At 37.7% G+C, this 26,525-nt stretch overlaps 1 long non-coding RNA gene across 1 annotated transcript in view; it reads left to right on the top strand.

The window, feature by feature from the left end:
• The window catches only part of LOC102552210 (uncharacterized), a 200,473-nt gene that overhangs the window by 129,067 nt on the left and 44,881 nt on the right, over positions 1 to 26,525 (top strand). Inside the window, exons 4-7 of the long non-coding RNA XR_589848.4 lie at positions 12,254 to 12,326; positions 13,129 to 13,176; positions 15,082 to 15,211; positions 16,135 to 16,191. This is a non-coding gene — a long non-coding RNA (uncharacterized LOC102552210). The remainder of the gene's footprint in view (positions 1 to 12,253; positions 12,327 to 13,128; positions 13,177 to 15,081; positions 15,212 to 16,134; positions 16,192 to 26,525) is intronic.

Here is a 26,525-nt window from a genome sequence, read left to right as displayed (position 1 = left end):
AACTGTAACACTGTATTAAATGACATTCTAAAAATTTAGTCTTTCTAGCAGAGTAACAAATACTTGATATAATTTGAATTTATATTAGTTTCTGGTACTGATGAAGAGATTAAAAACTAGAGTGACATTTCTATTAGATGCTATAGGATCTCATACTTGGAAAATGTGTTGCTCTAGAATCGGTCTGCTTTTTTGCTCTTTTGCAAGTAATTAATGTTTACTACAATGAACATTTCAAACTACACACAAAAGAAAAGTTGTGATGAGTGTGTTTAATGACCTGTATTGCAGCTGAATTATCTGTGGCTTGTTCATTTAACCAGAAAGAATGAAAATAAACAACGAAAATTACAGATTTTTCTCCATTAATTTAGTTTTTCATGATACATTCCAATCACAGCCTCTCTTCTCCTGGACCCACCTCACACAGTCCCTCTTCTCATTCCTCCCGCCCCTTCTCTTCTGAGAAGGTAGAGACCTGCCCTAGAAAGCCCCCTACATCAAGTCTATACAGGTCAAGGCATGTCCTTTCTCACTGATGCCAGGCAATGCAGCCCAGTTAGGGGACCGGATTCCAGGACAAGGAACAGATTTAGAGCCAGCCCCTGCTCCAGTTGTTGGTGGAACCCCATAAAGACCAAACTACACTTCTGCCACATATGTGTAGATGGCATAGGCCCAGCCATGTATGCTTTATTGTTAGTGGCTCAGTTTCTGAGAGCCCTCAAGGTTCCAGGTTAGTTGACTATTAATTAGCCTTCCTGTGAAGTTCCTATGCCCTCAGCATTCCTAAATCCTTCCTCCAACTCTTCCATAAACCTCTCCTCCACCCCCAGCCAGCTCTGTCTAGTATTTGGCAATGAGTCTCTGGATCCATTTCAGTCAGCTGCTGAATGGGGCCTCTTAGAGGACAGGCTCCTGTCTGCAAGCATAACAGAAACATTAATCTTGTCAAGGACAGGTGCTTATCCTAGCGATGGCTCTCAGGTTGGGCCAGGTATAGGATGACCATTCTTTCAGCCTCTGCTTCAACTTTGTCCCTGAATTTCTTGTAGACAGGAGTAATTTGGAGTCAAAAGTTTTGTTGTTGGGCTAATGTCCGTCCTTATCTCTCTGTTGATGGTTCTTCCTAGAACAGAAACTGACCCCTTCAGGCTCCATGTCCCCATTGCTAAGAGTCTCAGTAAAAGTCACTCTATAGACTTCTGGGAACCCCCCCCCCTTCCCAGGACTGTGGCAAGTCCTAGAGATGTCTCCACAAACGTCACCCTTGCCAGACAACAAACTCAATTCATTCTCCTGACCATCTCTCCATAGACCTGATCCTGCCCCCACCTCATTCTCCTTCTCATTTCCTCTCTCAGTCAATTCCCTCCCCACATCTGCCTCCTTTTACTCCTCCTTCTAAGTGAGATTCAAGCATCCTTGGTTGGGCCATCCTTTAGTTTAGATTCTTTGAGTCTTTGGAGTGTAGTGTGGGGAGTCTACTTTATGGCTAATATCTACTTACAAGTGAGTACCTACCATGCATGCCCTTTTAGACCTGGGTTGCCTCACTTGGGATGATATCTTCCAGTTCCACGCATTAACCTATAAAACTCATGATATATATTTTGTTTTACTAGCTGAGTAGTAGTCTATTTGTGTGAATGGATCACATTGTATCTATGACTTGGTTAAGGGGCTTCTAGGTGGTTTCCAAATTCCTGGCTATTACGAATAAAGCTGCCGTAAATGTAGTGGAGCACATGTCCTGTTGGCATGATGGTGCAGCATTTGGCAATATGCCCAAAAGAACTGTTGCTGTGTCTTGAGGTATCCCAAATTTTCGGAAAAACTGCCAGACTGATTTCCAGAGCACAAGTTTGTACAAGTTTGCACTCCCACCAGCAATGGAAAGTCTTTCCTTTACTCTACATCCTCACCAGCATGAGCTGTCACTCAAGTTTTTGATCTTAGCCATTCTGATTGATGTACGATGGAAATTCAGGGTCATTTTCATTTTGATTTCCCTCATGACTGAAGAAGGTGAATATTTCTTTAGGTGCCTCACAGACATTAGAGATTCCTCTGTTGTGAATTTTCTGCTTAACTCTGTTCCTCACTTTTAAGATGGGTTATTTGTTTTTGTTTTTGTTTCTGTTTTGTTTTGTTTTGTTTTGTTTTGTTTTTGGTGTCTCACTTCTTGAGTTGTTTATATATTTTGGATGCTAGCCCTCTATTGGATACAGGGCTTGTGACTATCTCTTCCCCATCTATATGTAGGCTGCCATTTTGTCCTAATGAGAGTGTCCTTTGCCTTACAGAAGCTTGTCAGTTTCACGAGTTCCCATTTATTTATTGTTAATCTTAGAACTTGACCCTTTTGTATTCTGTGTAGGAGGTTATCTTCTGTACCAATGAGTTTGAAGTTGTTTGCCAACTTTCTTTTCTATTAGATTTGGTGTATGTTGGTGTAAAATTATAAAAATAATATGACTCATCCTGGTACCTCCGAGTCCCCGCACCTGAGGATCTGCCCATTCTGGCTGCTTCTGTGTTACTGCTTTCACATACCATCCCCTTGGCAGTTGTTACCATGCCTGAGACTCATATTGCTTTCCTCGGGCCATGCCACACACCATGCTAGCCCCAAGCATTCTACAGACTAGCATGGCTCCCTGTCACAAACTCTGCTCACACTCCCAACACTCAGTGAAATCATTACTCAGCAAACTGGAGCCAAACAACAAGATTTATGTTTTAAATGCTCAATGTACAATACATCCACATAATTAACTTATAACAAATTGATAAAATATAGTTGCCCACCTAGACATACAAAGTCCTGTACATATCCATCCTTTCAGAATATTCATAATAACCTGTAAATGTGCAGAGAGGACTCTTACCATCAACCTCCATGTTCTCTCTTCTCCTTCTCTTGATCTTGCTCTAGTCTCTTCTCTCTAAAACTTTTCTCTTGCCCATCCTTCCTTCTTGGCCAATGACAGGCCTCGTTCTATCTTGTACCTGCCTTCACCTGCATGACATTCTACAGGTGTATCTGGTTTTATGTTGTGGTGCTCGATCCGCTTGGACTTGCGTTTTCAGCAGGGTGATGAATATAGATATATTTGCATTCTTTAACATGAAGACAAACATCCACTTAGATCAGCACCATTTGCTAAACATTTTTTCCCATTGTATGTACTTTTTCCAAAAATCAAGTGCTTGTAGGTGCGTGGGTTTATTTCTGGGTTTTGATTCAACTCTATTGATCAACCTATCTGTCAGGTTTTATAAAAATACAGTGCATGTTTTTATTACTGTTGTTCTATATTACAGCATGGACTAAGGGATGGTCGTACCACCAGAGTTTTTTGCTGTTCTGCTTTCTTTTAGGTATCCTGGGTTTTTCCATGTGAAGTTAGAAATAGTTATTTCAAGGCCTATAAAGAATTATGCTAAAATTCGAATGAGAATTGCATTGAATCTGTAGATTTCTTTTGGTCAGAGTCCATTTTCAATATGTTAACCTACTGATCCATGAGCATGGGAGATCTTTCCATTTTCAAATATCTTCAATTTCTTTCTTCAAAAACTTGAGGTCCTTGTAATGTACTTCTTTTACTTGCTTAGTTAAAGTTACAGCAAGATTTTTTTTTAATTATTTGTGGCGATTGTTGAGAGTGTTGTTTCTCTGATTTCATTCTCAGCCTGTTTATAGTTTGTATAAAGAGTTCTAGTGATTATATTTTAGTTAATTTTGTATCCAGTCCCTATGCTGAAGGTGTTTATTAGATGTAGGAATTATTTGATCAAGTTTTTTAGGTCATATATATAAACATATCAAATAGGAAAACTTTTACTTCTAACTTCCAATTTGTATCCCCTTGATCTCTTGTAGTTGCTTGTTTTGCTAACTAGAACTTCAAGTATTATACTAAAAAGATGAGGAGAAAGTGGACATCTTTGCCTTTACCCTAATTTTAGTAGCATTTTGAAAAGCTTTCCACATTTAGTTTGATATTGGATAGTGTCTTGTTGTATATTACCTTTATTGTTTTAAGATATAAGACTTGTATCTATGATATCTCCAAGACTTTTTAATATGAAGTGGTGTTGAATTTTGTCAAAGGGCTTTTCAGTATCTAATGAGAAGTTTATATGCTTTTATTTTTCAATTTGATTTTATGGTAGAGTATTGAACAATCCTTACATTCCTGGGATCAAGCCTCTTTGATGAAGTAGATGTTTTTGATGAATTCTTAGATTCTGTTTGTGAGTATTTTATTGAGTATTTTGGCATCACTGTTCATAAGGGAGATTGGTCCTAAATTCACTTTGTTTGTTGTTATAATTATTGTTGAGACATTGTGTAGTTTAGGTATAAGGGTGATGGTAGTCTCATAAAATGATATTGGCACACTTCCTGATCTGTTTCTGATTCGTGGAGTAATTTGAGGAGTATCGGTATTAGCTCTTCTTTGAAAGTTTGGTAAAATTCTGAGCTAAAACTATATGGCCCTGGACTTTTTTTTTCAACTGGGAGATTTTTTTAATGACAGTTTCTATTTCCTTAGATGTTATAGGACAAATTTAATAGTTTTCCTGATCATGATTTAACTTTGGTAAGTGGTATCTATTTAGAAAAGCATCAATTTCATTTAGATTTATCTATTTTGTGGAGGACAGGTTTTGAAGAAGCAAATATTCTTTAAATATTCCCAGGGTCTGTTTTTATGTCTCCCTTTTCATTTATGAATTTGATAATTTGGATACTGTCTCTCTGACTTTTAGTTAGTTTGGTTAGGGGTCTGTATATCTTGTTGATTTTCTCAAAGAACCAGCTCTTGGATTTTTGATTCTTTGTGGTGTTTTTTGTTTCTAATTCTTTTATTTCAGTCATTGTTTTGATTAATACTTTCCATCTACTCTTCTTGGGTAGGATTGCTTCTCTTTTCATTTCTAGATCTTTAGCTGTAGTTTTAGTCATTAGTATGAGAATTCTCCAATCACTTGTGCTTAGTGCTATGAACTTTTTTCTTAGTACTGTTTTCATTTGGGCATATTACACCTTCATTTTCTTTTATTTCCAGAAAATCTTTGATTCCTTTATTTCTTCTATAACCCAGGGTTGTTGAGTAGAGGCTTGTTCAGTTTCCATGAGTTTGTTAGTTTTCTGTTGTTTCTGTTGTCATTGAAGTCCAGTTTTGCTCTACGATGATCTGATAAGATGCAGGGGTTGTTTCAACTTCCTTGTCTCTGTCGAGGCTTGCTTTGTGACCAAGTATACTGTCTATTTTGGAGATGATTCCACGAGCTGCTGCGAACAACATATATTCTGTTTGTGTTTCACTGAAATATTCTATAGATACCCTGTTAGATGAATTTGATTCATAATCTGTTAGTATTATAATTTCTCTGTTTAATTTCTGTTTATATCACTTGTCAAATGGTGAGTGTAGGGTGTTGAAGTCTCCCACTATTAACCTGTAGTATTCAATGTATGACTTAGGCTTTAGTAATGTTTCTCTCACAAATGTGGCTGCCTTCGCATGTGGGGCATAGATGTTCAGAATTCAATTTTCTTTTAGTGGATTTTCCTTTGATAAGGATGAAGTGTCCTATTTTTAATTGAAATTTTATTTTATCAGATATTAGACTGAGTACTGAAGCTTGCTTCTTAGGATTGTTTGCTTTGAAAACCCTTTTCTAGATAGTCCTTTATTCTGAGACACTGTTTATCTTGTTGCTCATGTGCTTGTATGCAGCAGAATGATCGATCCTGTTTATGCATCTACTCTGTTAACTTGTGTATTGCTATTAATGAATTGGGTCCACTAATGTTGAGCTAAATTAATGACCAATGATTGTTAGCTCTTGTTATTTGGTGTTGGTGGTAGTAGTGTGTGTGTTTGTGTGTGTGTGTGTGTGTGTGTGTGTGTGTGTGTGTGTGTCTTCTTTTGGTATTGCTATGAAATTATAAATTTCTTGTATTTCTTGGGTATATTTATCTTCCTTGTGTTGGAGTTTTCCTTCTAATATACTCTGTAGGGCTAGAGCAGTGGAAAGGAATTATTAAAATGTGGTTTTATCATGGAATATCTTGGTTTCTCAAACTATGATGATTGAAAGTTTTGCTGAGTTGTCTAGTATAGGACAGGTGAAGGCAGGTACAAGACAGAACGAGGCCTGTCATTGGACCAGAAGAAAGGATGGATGGATGAAAAGTTTGAGGGAGGAGGAGGAGACTGGAATGGAAGGAGACTGGAGGAGATTGGAAGAGAAGTCACTGAGAGAACACGGAGGCAGATGTTAAGATTCCACTCTGTATTTACAGGTTGTTATGAATGTTCTTAAGGGATGGATATGTATAGGGCTTTGTATGTTCAGGTGGGCAACTATATCTTATCAATTGGATCATAGGTTATTGTGTTGTGTGTTCTCTCTTGTGACGATTTGAGTTTAAGAGAGTGTGTGGCAGCAGAGACACTGGGCTGCCACAGAGTTGGGATGTATAATTCTGGCATGGTGAAGCCTGCCTTGGGAACTGGATGGGTAGAGAGATTATTGCCAGGCTCAGAGAGAAGTCTTTGGCAGTGTGATATGGGATGGAGCAAAGCAGGTGATATGCTTTGCTGACTGACATTAAGATATCTATCAGATATCTTGGGACACTGATGTGCTGGACCTAGTGGGGGATAAAAGACAGCATTTTATTTTTTATAATTTTACCAGCAACAGTCCAGACTAAGATACATGGTCTGACAAGGTCTGCAAGAAACTTGGCCATGCCCTTCTGGTTTAGGGCCTCTGTTAATAAGTCAGGTATAATTTTGATAGTTCTTCATTTATATGTTACTTATCTTTTTTCTCTTGCTGCTTTAAATTTTTTTGGTTCTGTAAATTTAATGTTTGTATTAGTATGAGGTGGGATTATTTTCTTTTCCATTCCATTCTCTTTGGTGGTCTGTAAGCTTCTTATATTTCTCTCTCTCTCTCTCTCTCTCTCTCTCTCTCTCTTTCTCTCTCTTTCTCTAAATTAGGTAATTTTCTCTATGATAATGTTGAAAACACTTTCTGGGTCTTTGACCTGATAATCTTCTTCCTCCATTCCTTTATTCTTAGGTTCGGCCTTATCATATTGTCCCTCAAATTTCTCGTATGTTTTATATTAGAAACTTTCTTATTTACTATTTTTTGACTAATGTATCATTTTATTCTATTATGTCTTCTATGCCTGGAATTCTTAATTTTTTTCAAATTTATTTTCTTATGTATTATATATTCACTATTATTTTTCTCCAAAAAAGGGCATGCATCTCAGGGATATCAAAATAATGTGGTATACCTATTTGCAATAATACAACCCAGTAGAATGAAAAGGGGCTGAAAAGCAGGCAATAGAAGCAGAAACAGACCCTACTCCCAGTGTTACACAAGGAGTCCAAGACTAAGCTACACAATCATAACACATATACAGTGGATCTAGGTTACTTCCTCGCAGCCTCCCTGGTTGGGAGTTCAGGCTCTGTGAGACCTTATACACTCAAGTTACTTGAGCATGTAGGTGTTCTTGGGGTGCCTTTCCGTTGACCCCTCCGGCTCCTACAATCCTTCATCCCCTCCCCTCTTTTTCAAAATTCTTCAAGCCCCATCTATTGTTTGGCTATGGGTTTCTGTATCATTTTCAATCAGTTGCCGAATGGACCCTCTCTCATTCTAATTATGCTAGACTCCAGTCTATGGGTTTAGAAGAAAACCAGGAATCATTTCTTTTACCTTTTTTTGTTAGTGTATGTTTGTCTTAGGTCTCAGGGATATCCAACTTCTGGTTTCTGCCTCCAGACAGTGTCAGGGGTGGGTTCCTTTCCTGGCGTGGGTTAAGCTAGACTGGTCTGGTCATTGATTGTCCATTCCCACAGTACCTGTGCCACCTTTCTCCTGGCATATCATGCATGCTGTGTGGCATGTGAACCGTGCAGCAAGACGAACTGGTGGAACTGGAAGGTAGAACTTGTTCCAACCCATAAATCATTTTTTTTTGTTCTTTTTTTCGGAGCTGGGGACCGAACCCAGGGCCTTGCGCTTCCTAGGTAAGCGCTCTACCACTGAGCTAAATCCCCAGCCCCCCAACCCATAAATCTTAAAACCTGAGGCGTGCAGGAGTAGAACTTGCTGCCAGCCTCTGACTGATTGGGAGCACATAACCAGCTAACCCTACCTTCTCTTTACCAAGTTCAGTGGATCTTTTTTACATTAAGGTATTTGGTCCGCTTGCACTTGAGTTTTTTGCATGGTGATAGATATAGATCTATTTGCACACTAGTACATGCTGACATACAGTTAGACCAGCACCATTTGTTGAAGATGTTTTGTTTCTCCATTGTACAATTCAGAGATCTTTATAAAAATTGTCACTTCCATCAATACGGATTTACATCTAGGTCTTTAATTCAAGACTATTGACAAACCTGTCTGCTTTTATGCCAATACAATGCAGTTTTATTGCAGATGTTCACTGTAGAGAGGATCATAACTCCAGATGTTCTTCTTGTTTTGTCTTGTTTTGTTTCAGCCATCATGGTCTTTTTTGTTTTCCCATATGAAATTTAACATTGTTTTCTCAATGCCGTTAAAGAATTGTTTTGGAATTTTGATGGAGATTGAACTAAATCTGTAGATTGGTTTTGGTTAGATGATCAGTTTTAAAATTGTAATCCTACTGATCCATGAGCTTGGGAAATATTTCTGTCTTCTATCTTCTTCAATTTCATATATGTATATATATATATGCTGATTATATTTTTAAGTTATTCTCATATCTAGCCATTACTAAAGGTATTTATCAGTTTTAGGGAGTGTCCTGGTAGAATTTTGGGAGTCATATACTATTTGGTGTTATATGTACCATTATACCATCTGCAGATAATAATTCTTTTACTTCTTCCTTCAAGTTTGTACCCTCTTGATCTTCTTTAATTATCATGTTTATCTAGTTAGGAGTGTAGAGGAAGGAGACAGACTTTTCTTGTTTCTGACTTTAGTAGCATTGCTTTCAGGGTTTGTTTTTGGTGTTTGCTTGTTTGTTTTCCATTTAATGTGATTTTGCCTATTGGCTTACTATAAACTGCCTTTATTATGCAATTCATGACTCATATAACTGACATCCCTGAGACTATTATCATGAAGTATCAAAGGTTTTTTCAGCCACTAATGAGATGATCATTTGGTTTACTTCTTTGAGTTTGTTTATATAGTGGATTACATTGACTGACATTTGTACATTGACCCATCTCTGCATATCAGTGATGAAGCCTACTTGATCATGGTGGATGATCTTTTTGATGTGTTCTTGGATTCAGTTTGCAAGTATTTTATTGAGATTTTTGAATTAATAATCCTGAGAGATATCAGTCTGTAATTCTGTTTCCTTTTCTATGTCTTCATTTGGTTTGGGTATAATGAGATTGCAGCCTTATATCATAAATGTGGGAATGATCCTTCTGCTGCAGTCTTGTAGAATAGTTTGAGGCATATTGGTATTGCTTCATTAGTGAAAGCCTGGTAGAACTTTGTGCTAAAACCTTGTAGACCTGGACTTTAACTTTTTGGGGGGATGTTAGGAGACTTTTAATGCCTACTTCTATCTCTTAGAGGTTATAGGTCTATATCTCATCGATTTTCTCAAATATCCAACTCTTTGTTACATTTGTTCTTTGCATTATTTTCTATTTTTATTTTATTGATTTCAGATCTCAGTTTATTTCCTGCTTTCTACTTCTCTTGGCTGTGTTTGCTTCTTTTGGTTCTAGAGAATTCAGGTGTGCTGTTAGGATCCTAGTATTTGATTTCTCTTATTTCTTGGTGAAGAAACAGTACTTAGTGCTATGAAGTTTCCTCTTAGCCTGCTCTCATCCTGTCCCATGCATTGGATATCCTGTGCCTACATTTTCATTGATTTCTAGAAAGGCTTTTATGGATTGATGTCTATATGCAGGTACAGGCAGGTACTAGACAAGGTCTGTGATTGGGAAGTGAAAAAGTAAGGTGAGCAGAGACACACACACACACACACACACACAGAGAGAGAGAGAGAGAGAGAGAGAGAGAGAGAGAGAGAGAGAGAGAGAGAGAGAGGCAAGAGGTAGTGTGGCATAGTGCTTGGTGTCCAACTTTCATTGTTTGTTATTTAATACAACAGGAGACAGACCAACCTGTTAGGCAAGAATCCACTAAAATATAAGATTATCATCCTGAGAGGTAGAGTTTTATTTTCTAAGGGAGAAAAGGTGGTGCTACTTGGGCTTAAGCAAGGGAACCTTGAAACAAAGAAGCAAGAAGTGCAGGTGGAGTCTGCTCACAGACTTAGGTCCCCTGCTGTGAAAGAAACAGGCTACTCTGAGTCAAAAAGCCAGAGTGTGGCTTAATTCAATAACTGGTTTCTTTGCTTTTGGAGCAGATTTATATACAGAGTTTGTCTAATTCATGTAGGCAATTTTACCCACAATTCTGAACTAAGATAGAAAAAAATAGAAGTCTGAAACACCAGGCAATAGTACATAACAGATATATATTATAGACGTTGCTAGTGAGTGGAGGTCTGAGACTCTAGGTAGAGAGCTTAACAGATAGATAGTATAAAGATATAATGTTCTGATAAGTCTTACAAGATACTCAGATTCTCTCTAACGTGGCCTTCAGGGGAATTTTTGTTAAAATCTTGGTTTGACAAGCTGCCTGCTGCTTATTAACAGGTATTAATAGAAGTGTGATTAATTTGTTTTTATAGTTAAAAGAAAAGAATACAGATTATGCCCAAGTCATGTGGGAAATTCTGCCCACAGTTTACAACTAGTACAGGTTATGGTTCCAAGCAGAGGGCATAATAAAATATTTTGGTTTACTCCATTTGTTTTAGATTATTTTAATTTTCAAAATGAGAGTGATTTGAGTTTTGTGGAAATATTATTTCTCTGGGAGAGAACACAAGATACAAGCTTTTCTGGTAGCTAGAGGATATGCTGATTTAGGGGAAAAGTTCTGTCTTTGTGTTTTTAGAAAAGGTGATTAGGCTCTGAACATCTTCCAGAAATATATAGATCAGATTTGATAGAGAAAGACCCCTGGAAGAACTAGATTCAAGAGAATAAAACAAAAAATAAATAAATAAAAAACCCAGAATTTCATCCTAAATAGTCTGTACACCCTATACAGACTAATACAATCCATACAGATACCTTGATACTAAAATTTTCTTTTGAGATTTATATATTACAGAAGGTAAAGCTTTGGTAAATCTCATCATCAGATGTACTGAAATGACCTCCCTGAATTCCTGATCTTAGGGACTTTCAGCTGAATCCAGCCAGGACAGACATCAAAGACTACAACAATCTTTGAGTGGCCTGCTTAAGGCCAAACAACTTCCCCATTTTTCCTAACCCCCTTCAAAATATTTCAATGCCCAAAGATATTCAACTTGAAGAAGTTATGAAGAGTCGTTGACTCAATGTCCTGGACATAGGGGATTGAGGGTGGTTGTTCTGAGGTTGTCTTTCTAGAGAATTTAGAAATGGTCATAATTTAACAGGGAGAAATTAGCTACAATTGAGTGTATAGCCATAATCTCATTTGTAGAAATCCTTATATTTGTTACTAAACTGAAATTATAATCTCTTACATTGGTAAAGAAAATGTTTTCTTTTGTATAAATTTCTTATTGATATAAAATTGAAATTAATATTTTCTTCTCATATAGGCATTGAGTGTATACAAAACATTTAAGAATACAAGGTTTAGACCCTGTCCTATATATCATATACTGAGCTGAGATGATTAAACATATGAGTTAAGGGCCAGATAGCAAATTCATGGATCTGAGTTTACTGTTAGAGTGTTTTAAAGATAATTTATTAGAAATAGATAAGAGTAGTTAATGGATAACAACCCAGATTATTTTACATAGATATGTTCTTTTCAAAAAGATAAGAAATCCACAAAATGTGACATTTAATGTTATTTGTTCTTTTGTTGTTGAGACATATCTGCTCTTAGCAGCTCCCCTTTTATGGCTTCAAAGAAGAACTGAATGTCTTTAAAGGGCAGGAGAGGTAATATATTGTGGCTGGGTAGCCACTGGTCTGAAATTGCCTATTTAATCTACAAACAAAATACTGTCCAGAAAAGAACACACTATACAGAATAGCCAACTGATAATCACTGCCAAGTCAGAATAATCAGTCCTTCAAAATTCTGTGTTGCAAAGGTCTGAAAGATGATCCTGGGCCAAATTGTTGAAGACTGATGCTCTTATATGTTGTTAACAGGGGATTGTACAGGTAAGTAGTTGTCTCTTCAACTTGTCTCAGTTCAGAAGCCATGTTAGGCTTCCTTTATCTTCAGTTAATATTGGTTGTTCTCAGATTTCTGACAGGATTGAAGACTAATTATATTCTCATAGCATACCCAGGCTATTCAACATTGAGAATGAATGCATATTTAATTAGGTAGTTTTCAGATAGTATGCAAGCTAGCCAAAATATAACACATAGATTTAAGCCTTTCTTAAGTCTGGATAGATCATAGACTGTACAATTTAATATTTAATTAACAAAAATCATGGACTTGGTGTTAGGTATATCTTATACTTTATAAATTACATGATGGCAATAGTTTTGTTCTGCTGATATCTGAGAGAAGAGTTATTTGTTTCTTTAATTAAACAGAAAGGGTGAAATGTAGATTGATGTCTATATGCAGGTGAGGGCAGGCACAAGATAAGGCAAGGCCTGTGACTGGGCAGTGAAAAAGTAAGGCAGGCACAGAGATTTGGGGAGAGAGAGAGAGAGAGAGAGAGAGAGAGAGAGAGAGAGAGAGAGAGAGAGAGAGAGGAGCAGCAGGTACCATGGTATGGGTCTTGATACCCCACTTCCATTATTTATTATATAACACGGCATTCTTTAATATATTTATATATTTCTTCCTTTGCTCAGATGTCATTAGTAATGAAATGCCCAGTTTCCATGAGTTCGTAGGCTTTCTGTTTTTTCTATTGTTGTTGAAATCCAGCTTTATTCTGTAGTGATATCATAGTATACAGGTTAGTTTTTAATCTTTTTGCATTTGATATTTATTTTGTAGGTGAATATGTGAGCAGTTTTGGACAAAGTTCCATGAAGTGCTGAGAAGGTACAGTGAGGTATTTTGGTGAAATTTTCTATAAATATGTGTTACTTCAATTTGATTCATATTGTCTGTTAGCTCTGCTATTTCTCTGTTTAATTTATTCTGGATGACCTGTCCATTGGTGAGATTGGGCTTTTGAAATCTCCTAATAGAAATCATATAGATTTCAGTATGTAACTTAAATTTTAATAATATTTCTCTTTTCAAATGTGGGTACTCTGCATTTACAGCATAGGTGTTCAAAATTGAGATGTCATCATACTGGTGTTCTTCAAAGAGTAAGACATTTCCTTCCCTATATCTTATATTAATTTTGATAGATATTACAATGGTTATACCAACTTGATTTTTGGTTTCATGTGCTTGAAATTTTTTTCCAACATATAACTCTCAGATAAAGTCTATCATTTATGTTGAGGTACCTTTCGTGTAATCAGCAGAAAGATGGATTCTGTTTTCACATCCATCTTGTTAGCCTGTTTCTTTTTAATGAGGAACTGAGTCCTTTGATATTGAAAGATATCAATAACCAATTGATATTAACTTCTATTATTTTGTTGGTGCTAGTGCGTGTGTGTGTGTCTCTCTCTGTCTGTCTGTGTTTCCATTTGTTTTCGCTGGTGTAAGATTAATCATTGTGTTTCCATCAGTGTAGTTAACCTCCTTTCATTTAATTTTTTTAGTAACTTCTGTAGGGCTGTATTTTTGTATAGATATTATTTACATTTGCTATGGAAATCTTGTTTTCTCCTTCTGTGATGATTGGAAGCTTTGCTGGGTATAGTACTCTGAGCTAGCCTCTGTGTTCTCTTAGATTCTGCAAGACATATATATGTCCAAGCCCTCTGGCTTTTAATACCTCTATTGAGAAGTCAAGTGTATTTCCAGTAGGTATGTCTAAATATGTTACTTCCTATTTTTCACCTGATACTGTTAGTATCCTTTCCTTGTTTTGAGCATTTAGTATATTGATTATTAGGTGCTAATTGGACTTTTTTGTGGTCCCATCTATTTTATTTTTGGTAAGCTTCTTACATGTTTATAGGCATCTCCTATTTTAGGTTAGGACAATTTTCTTTTATGATATTTGTTGAAAATGTTTTCTTGTTCTTTGTTCTGGGAATCTTCTACTTCTTCTAATCCCATCACTCTTAGGTTTGATCTTTTCACAGTGTCCCACTAGATGTTTTGAGTACTAGATTTAACATTTTCTTTGACCTATGTATCAATTTATTTTATCAAAACTTCAATGTCTGAGATTCTCTTGTATTTCTTGTATTCTTTTGGTGACACATCTGTCAAGTAGTATGTTTTCTTACATAGATTTTTCATTTCCATAATTTCATCAATATGTGTTTTCCTTTTTGCTTTAATTTTGCTTTTGAACGGTTTTATTTATTCCCTTCAAATTTTTTGTGCATGAAATTTTTATTCAGTAACACACTAGTTTGATCTGGTAAGGGGTCTCATCGAAAGATATGATCTAGCTGGAGTATACCCTTGTGAAATACACAAACACACCCTTAAATTCCAAAAAGTGATAGACAACATGGCAAATCATAGAAAAATTTGGCAGAATGTGTCAGTGGTAGTTTATATTCAATTCTCAAAGGAACAGACAGGAAATGGAGGCTATTTAAAGAACAGTGTGTGTGTGGGGGGGGATGGCAAACAGAGACAGAAAGAGACAGAGAGAGATGGACACATTCTATCGGTGGAGGTCTGCTTGCCTCTTCCTCTCACATTCTAGCATTAAAGAATGAACCACCAAACCTGTTTTTTCACAATAATTTAATCCTTCTTAAACATATTAATATACTTCCATTTCTTTAAAATAAAATAAAAATAATGTATAATATAAAATTATATATACATATATATTCGCGTGTATGTTTTACTGTGTTTCAGACAAACTACTCTAAAAATGTAAATAGAAAGTAACCACAGATAAGTTGACTCAGTTTTACTCAGCTATTAAGAACGAGGAAATCCTGACTTTGCCGGCAAATGGATGGAACTAGAAAATATCCTCAGTGAGGTAAACCAGACCCAAAAGGACGTGCACAGAATGTACTCACTAATAAGTGGATATTAGGAAAAAGAAAAAAAGAAAAAAGTACAGAATACCCAAGATACAGTCCACAAAACTCAAAAAGGTCAACAAGCTGAAAGGCCCAAGTGAGGAAGCCAGAGTTGCACTTGAGAGGGAGAAGAAAGCTACCACAAGGGGTGAGAGAGAGGGGCACCTGGGAGGAAAAGGAAATGGGAGTGGACAGTTTAAATAATGTCAAAATAGGTTAAAAATTCATTACTCAATTGGGAAGAAACACCATTCTACTCAGTGTTACTAGGAGAAACAACCTTGCAGAAAATTCCCTAATTCTTTGGCTCTTCCGATATTTTGCTCTCCTTCCCTCCTTATTTTTTGAATCTACTATGTTGAAGTGTTTTATAGATATGAAAGCCCAAACATACTCTATCTTGGAAATGGCTTCCAAAAAAAGGGACAAGAACTCGATCTAAAGGTGCACCCAAGCTGCACCCAAGTTCCCAGAAGAACTGGATGGTTTGTCCCTGGCCTACACCCTAGAGTTACTTCCTAGGTACTCCCTAGCAGCAACCAATCAGGATTTGTCTGGTAGTTTCAGGTGTACTTTCAGAGTGTTTGTGATTATTGTTTTTGGCTTTTCTTCAGGCACCCACCTATCGGCTTAAAGGGCAACATATGTCACAATAGTTATCCAATTAGAAACCCCCTCACTCGCTCACCGTGTCCTATAGAACCTTGTCGAGCTGAGTGCTTGGAGCACAAGTTTGAGCATGAATAAGGACCCCAGTGCAATTGCATCAGAATCAAATCCTTAGTGACCTATTTGTGGTTCATGAAGTGGGCACAACATTTATACGCTATGAGACTGTGGTCCAGAACTCTGCTAATTGATTGGTTCTCATTTTCTACAGTGGATTCTGCCTGTTTCAAACAGTTTACTTGAGGAGTAATGAAGACTACCATTAACTGTAAGTATAGGTAAAATATTTATAGATTGTTATTAGGGATTATGCTGATTTAGCAAATTAGTGATTATCAGTTCTTCGATAGCCATTGTTTTATAATCACTAAGCAATTAGCAAGGTTTATAGTACCGAGCACTTTATTTCTCTTTTTGAGTGCATTTTAATCATAATTAAGGAGCTGACTGGATACTGCCAAAATATGTGTACCACTATTACACTGATACAGAAGAGGTATCTTGCCAAGCTGGTCGTTGATTTTGTTCATTGGTATCATAGAAAGGTAGGACTGTTGGTTTCAACTCTCCTTTGGAAGATTGCATGATATCTTATGATTCCATGAAAACTATCCCACACAGGAGTGTTAAGGGTCAGTTCTAGCTAAATAAATAATTTTAGAAACAATTGCAAATGAGAGAAAACCCCTGACATGAAATACATGGAAATACTAATTTATCCTGCTAAATCAAAATAACAAGATAATGACAAATATTATTTTGAAAGGATGGCTGTAGTATAATTTGAAATGCTCTGCATACATATAGATGCATGCACACATACATATCCATGTTAAGCAATAACACAATTGTGGAGGAAAAAAGTAAACATATAAAATAGGGCTGAAACAAACTCTTAATTGTTTGGAAGAAAGAAACTAGGAATATTCTTAAGAAAAATTTCCAAATACTAAGAAGAAAATGCAAAGCTTCTTATTCTCTTAATCAAAACACCTCATTTGGTGCACACACATAAACACACACACACACACACACACATATATCTATATGTGTGTATATATATATATTTCTTGTATCTATAAATCATAGTGAATCTGTGTCATATCTTACAAGATTTTTCAAAATGTGAGACAAAAATAAAAGGCATATAATTGTCAGAAAAAATTTAAATACATACATATCTGCACTCTGGTCATGGAAGCAGGTAGCTTAACTCCAAGTCTTCATTGCTCCTTCTTGTCTAAATCCTATCCCCTTTTATCTCCATCACCTCTGTAACAGACTACATTTGTGACTTCATATCTTGCTCCTCTCTGCCATCTCATACATCAGATCATACAAAGGTTTTAACAATGCTCCTTTTCTATTCATACTGTTATCCTAGCCTACAACTCTAGAAGCTATTCCCTGGTAACCTGAAACCCAAGCCTACCAGAGAAACAAGTCAGCCAGTAGGTAATGAGGTTCAGAAATTGACTCTTAACATTCTCCTCCAAATAAAATTTGTCAGTCTCATTCTAAGATCTATAGCTGACAACCTATTTTGCCTTCATCCTCAGGAGACTAAGCAGATCCAGATGAAATACAATGTTTTCCTCCTGCCTGTGAACCACACCAGATATCAAAAGCTAGAAATAAAATCATTTACAACCTAGATGCCTAGATGCCAGTTTAAAATAATTTAATAATAGCAGGACAATGCTTCTCCTTTATTTTATTGGCCCTGAAAGTTGAAACATAGCTTCACTGTAAGACAACGACCTTAAAATAGCCATTATGGGGGTTGGGGATTTAGCTCAGTGGTAGAGCGCTTGCCTAGGAAGCGCAAGGCCCTGGGTTCGGTCCCCAGCTCCGGAAAAAAAGAACCAAAAAAAAAATAGCCATTATGAATATGATACAGGCCCTCAAAAAGGAAATGAATAAATCTCCTAAATAAAACTGTGAACACACATTTTAAAGAAAACTAATAAAACACAAGCAAACGGTGAAAGAAAGGAATAAAATAGTTCAAGACCTCAAAGTAGAAATAGAACCAGTAAAACACACACACACACACACACACGCACACACGCACACAAAACAAGACCAAAATCACAAACCGGGAACGGGAGAATTGTGAAGTGAAAAATAAAGGAGTTAAAACAGGATACTCAGAGGCAAGCCTCACAAACAGAATAAAAGTAATGGAAGAGATACTCATACTCACAGGCTGGAAGTCACAATTGAAGAAATGACATTTTTTTGTCCAAAAAAAAAAAAAAACTAAATTAAAAAAGAAAAAAATCTGGCACAAAACATACAGGCACAATATAGAGAAAATTTCCCTAACTTAAAAAGGAAATGCCAGTACATGGGATATGTTCTTCAAGCTGGGCTCCCTTTTCTGGCCTCTGTGGGAGAAGAAGCACCTAGCCTCCCAGAGATTTGAAGTGTCAGAGTGGGGAAGATACCCAGAGAAATACCAGAAGACAGGGAGGGGCAATGGGGAAGATTGTAGGAGGGGCTGATGGGGAAGGGGGCAGAGAGGGGGATGTAAAAATGAATAAAAAAATTAAAGAGTTAAATTAAAAATTTTAAAATGGAGACGCCTAGTAAGTTCTAAGAAGCACACAGAATATGAAATAGAATGATCCTAAAAATATACCCCTCTGCACTTACTAACCAAAACAATAAATATACAAAGAGAGAATATTAATATATGCAGGAAAAATACAAACAATTTATATATATATATATATATATACCTATTAGAATGTCACGTGACTTCTTTTTTTTTTTTTGGTTCTTTTTTTCGGAGCTGGGGACCGAACCCAGGGCCTTGCGCTTCCTAGGCAAGCGCTCTACCACTGAACTAAATCCCCAACCCCGTCACGTGACTTCTTACTGGAGACTTTCAAGGCTAAAAGAGCCGGGAAAGACATTCTATAAACTCTCAGAGAGTATAGATGCCATCCCAGAATACTATATGCAGAAAAATGTTCATTCACAATATATAGAAAATGAGAGACCATTCAAAAAAATGAAATTTAAGCAATGTGGACAATTCCAGTCCTACAGGAAGTGTCCAACCTAAGAGGTCAACCATACAAAAGAAAACACAGAGAACAAATAATACCAGAGCAGCCAATCAAAATCCAAGATAACAGTACTGTTCTTAACATCTTTGAACCCACTATGGGGTCATCGAATTCCATTTTTAAAAAAGCCCACCATAGCTTAAACCACATAATGACTTCACAAACCTGTGGGCTTATACTCCAATAGGCAGGTTACTCAGACAGAAACTATACAGAGAAATATTCAGACGAGTTGACATTATAAACCAAATGAAACTATCATTTAAAGAACATATTATCCATACTGAAAAGAATACACTGTCAACTCAGCTTACCACAGAAATATTTCCAAAATAAAACTTGTGCTTAGACAAAAAGTAAGTCTTAACATACACAAGAAAATTCAACTGACACTGGCCACTACTAATTAAAGCTGAATGTTAACAACAGAAAAAATAAAAACCTTACAATTGTAAAAACCTTACAAACTGAACAACTGTCTACTAAAGGTCAAATGGATCAAGACAATTTACAAAAGAAATTAATGACTTTCTAGAATTGAGTGAAATTGAATAAAGAAACATACCCAACTTTATGGGACACTGTAAAATGAATTGTTTTAATATAATGGCACTTATTAAATTAATAATATAGCTATATTTTATTCCCTTTGCTAGTCTTCAATAACTACACAGAGTTGCTCCTCAATACCTGGGCAGATAAAAGATTTACCTCCATTGCCTATGCTAGCCTGGCTACATCCCAGCCCCAGCCCCAACCCCATAATATTTACAGTTTACTATTGTTCTAGCTCTGCTTCAGATGTTTCTTTCCATCGTGTCTTCTTGGTCCCTCTACTCGTGGCCCCAATTCCAACCACTGGTCTCTCTCTTCCTTTCCTTCCTGCTGCCTGGTGGAAGTTCTACATTATTCTCTCTTTTGTCCACTCGTTGATCAGCATTTGTAAACAAGGCAAAAATTAAATGGTAAGAATTCTTTATACTGGGCTGGAGAGATGGCTCGGAGTTTAAGAGCACTGACTGCTCTTCCAGAGGTCCTGCGTTCAAATCCCAGCAAACACATGGTGGCTCACAACCATCTGTAATGAGATCCGATGCCCTCTTTTGGTGTGTCTGAAAACAGCTACAAGTGTACTTACATAATAAATAAATCTTTAAAAAAAAAGAATTCTTTTTTTTTTTATTAACTTGAGTATTTCTTATATACATTTCGAGTGTTATTCCCTTTCCCGGTTTCCGCGCAAACATCTCCCTCCCCCCTCCCCTTCCTTATGGGTGTTCCCCTCCCAACCCACCCCCATTGCCGCCCTCCCCCCATAGACTAGTTCACTGGGGGTTCAGTCTTAGCAGGACCCAGGGCTTCCCCTTCCACTGGTGCTCTTACTAGGATATTCATTGCTACCTATGGGGTCAGAGTCCAGGGTCAGTCCATTTATACACTTTAGGTAGTGGCTTAGTCCCTGGAAGCTCTGGTTGCTTGGCATTGTTATACTTTTGGGGTCTCGAGCCCCTTCAAGCTCTTCCATTTCTTTCTCTGATTCCTTTAATAGGGGACCTATTCTCAGTTCAGTGGTTTGCTGCTGGCATTCGCCTCTGTATTTACTGTATTCTGGCTGTGTCTCTCAGGAGCGATCTACATCCGGCTCCTGTCGGTCTGCACTTCTTTGCTTCATCCATCTTGTCTAATTGGGTGGCTGTATATGTATGGGCCAAATGTGGGGCAGGCTCTGAATGGGTGTTCCTTCAGTCTCTGTTTTAATCTTTGCCTCTCCCTTCCCTGCCAAGGGTATTCTTTTTCCTCATTTAAAGAAGGAGTGAAGCATTCACATTTTGATCATCCGTCTTGAGTTTCGTTTGTTCTAGGGATCTAGGGTAATTCAAGCATTTGGGCTAATAGCCACTTATCAATGAGTGCATACCATGTATGTCTTTCTGTGATTGGGTTAGCTCACTCAGGATGATATTTTCCAGTTCCAACCATTTGCCTACGAATTTCATAAACTCGTTGTTTTTGATAGCTGAGTAATATTCCATTGTGTAGATGTACCACATTTTTTGTATCCATTCCTCTGTTGAAGGGCATCTGGGTTCTTTCCAGTTTCTGGCTATTATAAATAAGGCTGCGATGAACATAGTGGAGCACGTGTCTCTTTTATATGTTGAGGCATCTTTTGGGTATATGCCCAAGAGAGGTATAGCTGGATCCTCAGGCAGTTCAATGTCCAATTTTCTGAGGAACCTCCAGACTGATTTCCAGAATGGTTTTACCAGTCTGCAATCCCACCAACAATGGAGGAGTGTTCCTCTTTCTCCACATCCTCGCCAGCATCTGCTGTCACCTGAGTTTTTGATCTTAGCCAATCGCACTGGTGTGAGGTGAAATCTCAGGGTTGTTTTGATTTGCATTTCCCTTATGACTAAAGATGTTGAACATTTCTTTAGGTGTTTCTCAGCCATTCGGCATTCCTCAGCTGTGAATTCTTTGTTTAGCTCTGAACCCCATTTTTTAATAGGGTTATTGGTTTCCCTGCGGTCTAACTTCTTGAGTTCTTTGTATATTTTGGATATAAGGCCTCTATCTGTTGTAGGATTGGTAAAGATCTTTTCCCAATCTGTTGGTTGCCGTTTTGTCCTAACCACAGTGTCCTTTGCCTTACAGAAGCTTTGCAGTTTTATGAGATCCCATTTGTCGATTCTTGATCTTAGAGCATAAGCCATTGGTGTTTTGTTCAGGAAATTTTTTCCAGTGCCCATGTGTTCCAGATGCTTCCCTAGTTTTTCTTCTATTAGTTTGAGTGTGTCTGGTTTGATGTGGAGGTCCTTGATCCACTTGGACTTAAGCTTTGTACAGGGTGATAAGAATGGATCGATCTGCATTCTTCTACATGTTGCCCTCCAGTTGAACCAGCACCATTTGCTGAAAATGCTATCTTTTTTCCATTGGATGGTTTTGGCTCCTTTGTCAAAAATCAAGTGACCATAGGTGTGTGGGTTCATTTCTGGGTCTTCAATTCTATTCCATTGGTCTATCTGTCTGTCTCTGTACCAGTACCATGCAGTTTTTATCACTATTGCTCTGTAATACTGTTTGAGTTCAGGGATAGTGATTCCCCCTGAAGTCCTTTTATTGTTGAGGATAGCTTTAGCTATCCTGGGTTTTTTGTTATTCCAGATGAATTTGCAAATTGTTCTGTCTAACTCTTTGAATAATTGGATTGGTATTTTGATGGGGATTGCATTGAATCTGTAGATTGCTTTTGGTAAAATGGCCATTTTTACTATATTAATCCTGCCAATCCATGAGCATGGGAGATCTTTCCATCTTCTGAGGTCTTCTTCAATTTCTTTCCTCAGTGTCTTGAAGTTCTTATTGTACAGATCTTTTACTTGCTTGGTTAAAGTCACACCGAGGTACTTTATATTATTTGGGTCTATTATGAAGGGTGTCGTTTCCCTAATTTCTTTCTCGGCTTGTTTCTCTTTTGTATAGAGGAAGGCAACTGATTTATTTGAGTTAATTTTATACCCAGCCACTTTGCTGAAGTTGTTTATCAGCTTTAGTAGTTCTCTGGTGGAACTTTTGGGATCACTTAAATATACTATCATGTCATCTGCAAATAGTGATATTTTGACCTCTTCTTTTCCGATCTGTATCCCTTTGATCTCCTTTTGTTGTCTGATTGCTCTGGCTAGAACTTCAAGAACTATATTGAATAAGTAGGGAGAGAGTGGGCAGCCTTGTCTAGTCCCTGATTTTAGTGGGATTGCTTCAAGTTTCTCTCCATTTAGTTTAATGTTAGCAACTGGTTTGCTGTATATGGCTTTTACTATGTTTAGGTATGGGCCTTGAATTCCTATTCTTTCCAGGACTTTTATCATGAAGGGGTGTTGAATTTTGTCAAATGCTTTCTCAGCATCTAATGAAATGATCATGTGGTTCTGTTCTTTCAGTTTGTTTATATAATGGATCACGTTGATGGTTTTCCGTATATTAAACCATCCCTGCATGCCTGGGATGAAGCCTACTTGATCATGGTGGATGAATGTTTTGATGTGATCTTGAATTCGGTTTGCCAGAATTTTATTGAGTATTTTTGCGTCGATATTCATAAGGGAAATTGGTCTGAAGTTCTCTTTCTTTGTTGGGTCTTTGTGTGGTTTAGGTATAAGAGTAATTGTGGCTTCGTAGAAGGAATTCGGTAGGGCTCCATCTGTTTCAATTTTGTGGAATAGTTTGGATAATATTGGTATGAGGTCTTCTATGAAGGTTTGATAGAATTCTGCACTAAACCCGTCTGGACCTGGGCTCTTTTTGGTTGGGAGACCTTTAATGACTGCTTCTATTTCCTTAGGAGTTATGGGGTTGTTTAACTGGTTTATCTGTTCCTGATTTAACTTCGATACCTGGTATCTGTCTAGGAAATTGTCCATTTCCTGAAGATTTTCAAATTTTGTTGAATATAGGTTTTTATAGTAAGATCTGATGATTTTTTGAATTTCCTCTGAATCTGTAGTTATGTCTCCCTTTTCATTTCTGATTTTGTTAATTTGGACGCACTCTCTGTGTCCTCTCGTTAGTCTGGCTAAGGGTTTATCTATCTTGTTGATTTTCTCAAAGAACCAACTTTTGGTTCTGTTGATTCTTTCTATGGTCCTTTTTGTTTCTACTTGGTTGATTTCAGCTCTGAGTTTGATTATTTCCTGCCTTCTACTCCTCCTGGGTGTATTTGCTTCTTTTTGTTCTAGAGCTTTTAGGTGTGCTGTCAAGCTGCTGACATATGCTCTTTCCTGTTTCTTTCTGCAGGCACTCAGCGCTATGAGTTTTCCTCTTAGCACAGCTTTCATTGTGTCCCATAAGTTTGAGTATGTTGTATCTGCATTTTCATTAAATTCTAAAGAGTTTTTAATTTCTTTCTTTATTTCTTCCTTGACCAGGTTATCATTGAGTAGAGCATTGTTCAATTTCCACGTATATGTGGGCATTCTTCCCTTATTGTTATTGAAGACCAGTTTTAGGCCGTGGTGGTCCGATAGCACGCATGGGATTATTTCTATCTTTCTGTACCTGTTGAGGCCCGTTTTTTGACCAATTATATGGTCAATTTTGGAGAAAGTACCATGAGGAGCTGAGAAGAAGGTATATCCTTTTGCTTTAGGATAGAATGTTCTATAAATATCCGTTAAGTCCATTTGGCTCATGACTTCTCTTAGTCTGTCGACATCACTGTTTAATTTCTGTTTCCATGATCTGTCCATTGATGAGAGTGGGGTGTTGAAATCTCCCACTATTATTGTGTGAGGTGCAATGTGTGTTTTGAGCTTTAGTAAGGTTTCTTTTACGTATGTAGGTGCCCTTGTATTTGGGGCATAGATATTTAGGATTGAGAGTTCATCTTGGTGGATTTTTCCTTTGATGAATATGAAGTGTCCTTCCTTATCTTTTTTGATGACTTTTAGTTGGAAATTGATTTTATTTGATATTAGAATGGCTACTCCAGCTTGCTTCTTCTGACCATTTGCTTGGAAAGTGGTTTTCCAGCCTTTCACTCTGAGGTAGTGTCTGTCTTTGTCTCTGAGGTGTGTTTCCTGTAGGCAGCAGAATGCAGGGTCCTCGTTGCGTATCCAGTTTGTTAATCTATGTCTTTTTATTGGGGAGTTGAGGCCATTGATATTGATAGATATTAAGGAATAGTGATTATTGTTTCCCTTTATATTCATATTTGGATGTGAGGTTATGTTTGTGTGCTTTCATTCTCTTTGTTTTGTTGCCAAGACTATTAGTTTCTTGCTTCTTCTAGGGTATAGCTTGCCTCCTTATATTGGGCTTTACCATTTATTATCCTTTGTAGTGCTGGATTTGTAGAAAGATATTGTGTAAATTTGGTTTTGTCATGGAATATCTTGGTTTCTCCATCAATGATAATTGAGAGTTTTGCTGGATACAGTAACCTGGGCTGGCATTTGTGTTCTCTTAGGGTCTGTATGACATCAGTCCAGGATCTTCTGGCCTTCATAGTTTCTGGCGAGAAGTCTGGTGTGATTCTGATAGGTCTCCCTTTATATGTTACTTGACCTTTTTCCCTTACTGCTTTTAATATTCTTTCTTTATTTTGTGCGTTTGGTGTTTTGACAATTATGTGACGGGAGGTGTTTCTTTTCTGGTCCAATCTATTTGGAGTTCTGTAGGCTTCTTGTATGTCTATGGGTATCTCTTTTTTTAGGTTAGGGAAGTTTTCTTCTATGATTTTGTTGAAGATATTTACTGGTCCTTTGAGCTGGGAGTCTTCACTCTCTTCTATACATATTATCCTTAGGTTTGATCTTCTCATTGAGTCCTGGATTTCCTGTATGTTTTGGACCAGTAGCTTTTTCCGCTTTACATTATCTTTGACAGTTGAGTCAATGATTTCTATGGAATCTTCTGCTCCTGAGATTCTCTCTTCCATCTCTTGTATTCTGTTGGTGAAGCTTGTATCTACAGCTCCTTGTCTCTTCTTTTGGTTTTCTATATCCAGGGTTGTTTCCATGGGTTCTTTCTTGATTGCTTCTATTTCCATTTTTAATTCCTTCAACTGTTTGATTGTGTTTTCCTGGAATTCTTTCAGGGATTTTTGCGATTCCTCTCTGTAGGCTTCTACTTCTTTATTAATGTTTTCCTGTGTTTCCCTAAGTGTGTTCATGTCTTTCTTGAAGTCCTCCAGCATCATGATCAAATATGATTTTGAAACTAGATCTTGCTTTTCTGGTGTGTTTGGATATTCCATGTTTGTTTTGGTGGGAGAATTGGGCTCCGATGATGGCATGTAGTCTTGGTTTCTGTTGCTTGGGTTCCTGCGCTTGCCTCTCGCCATCAGATTATCTCTAGTGTTACTTTGTTCTGCTATTTCTGACAGTGGCTAGACTGTCCTATAAGCCTGTGTGTCAGGAGTGCTGTAGACCTGTTTTCCTCTCTTTCAGTCAGTTATGGGGACAGAGTGTTCTGCTTTCGGGCGTGTAGTTTTTCCTCTCTACAGGTCTTCAGCTGTTCCTGTGGGCCTGTGTCTTGAGTTCACCAGGCAGCTTTCTTGCAGCAGAAAATTTGGTCTTAACTGTGGTCCCGAGGCTCAAGTTCGCTCGTGGGGTGCTGTCCAGGGGCTCTCTGCAGCGGCAGCAACCAGGAAGACCTGTGCCGCCCCTTCCGGGAGCTTCAGTGCACCAGGGTTCTAGATGGTCTTTGGCTTTTTCCTCTGTCGTCCGAGATGTGTGTGCAGGGAGCAGTCTCTTCTGGTTTCCCAGGCTTGTCTGCCTCTCTGAAGGTTTAGCTCTCCCTCCCACGGGATTTGGGTGCAGAGAACTGTTTATCAGGTCTGTTTCTTTCAGGTTCTGGCCGTGTCTCAGGCAGGTGTCCTGCCGCTCCTGGGCCCTCCCCCACGGGAGCCCAGAGGCCTTATACAGTTTCCTCTTGGGCCAGGGATGTGGGCAGGGCTGAGCAGAGTTGGTGGTCTCTTCTGCTCTGCAGCCTCAGGAGTGCCCACCTGACCAGGCGG

Source organism: Rattus norvegicus, chromosome 1 (assembly GCF_036323735.1).
Source record: "Rattus norvegicus strain BN/NHsdMcwi chromosome 1, GRCr8, whole genome shotgun sequence".
In the NCBI taxonomy this organism is placed as follows: Eukaryota; Metazoa; Chordata; class Mammalia; order Rodentia; family Muridae; genus Rattus; species Rattus norvegicus.
Note: the sequence above shows the minus strand (reverse complement) of the source record. Positions and strands in the feature narration are given on the sequence as shown.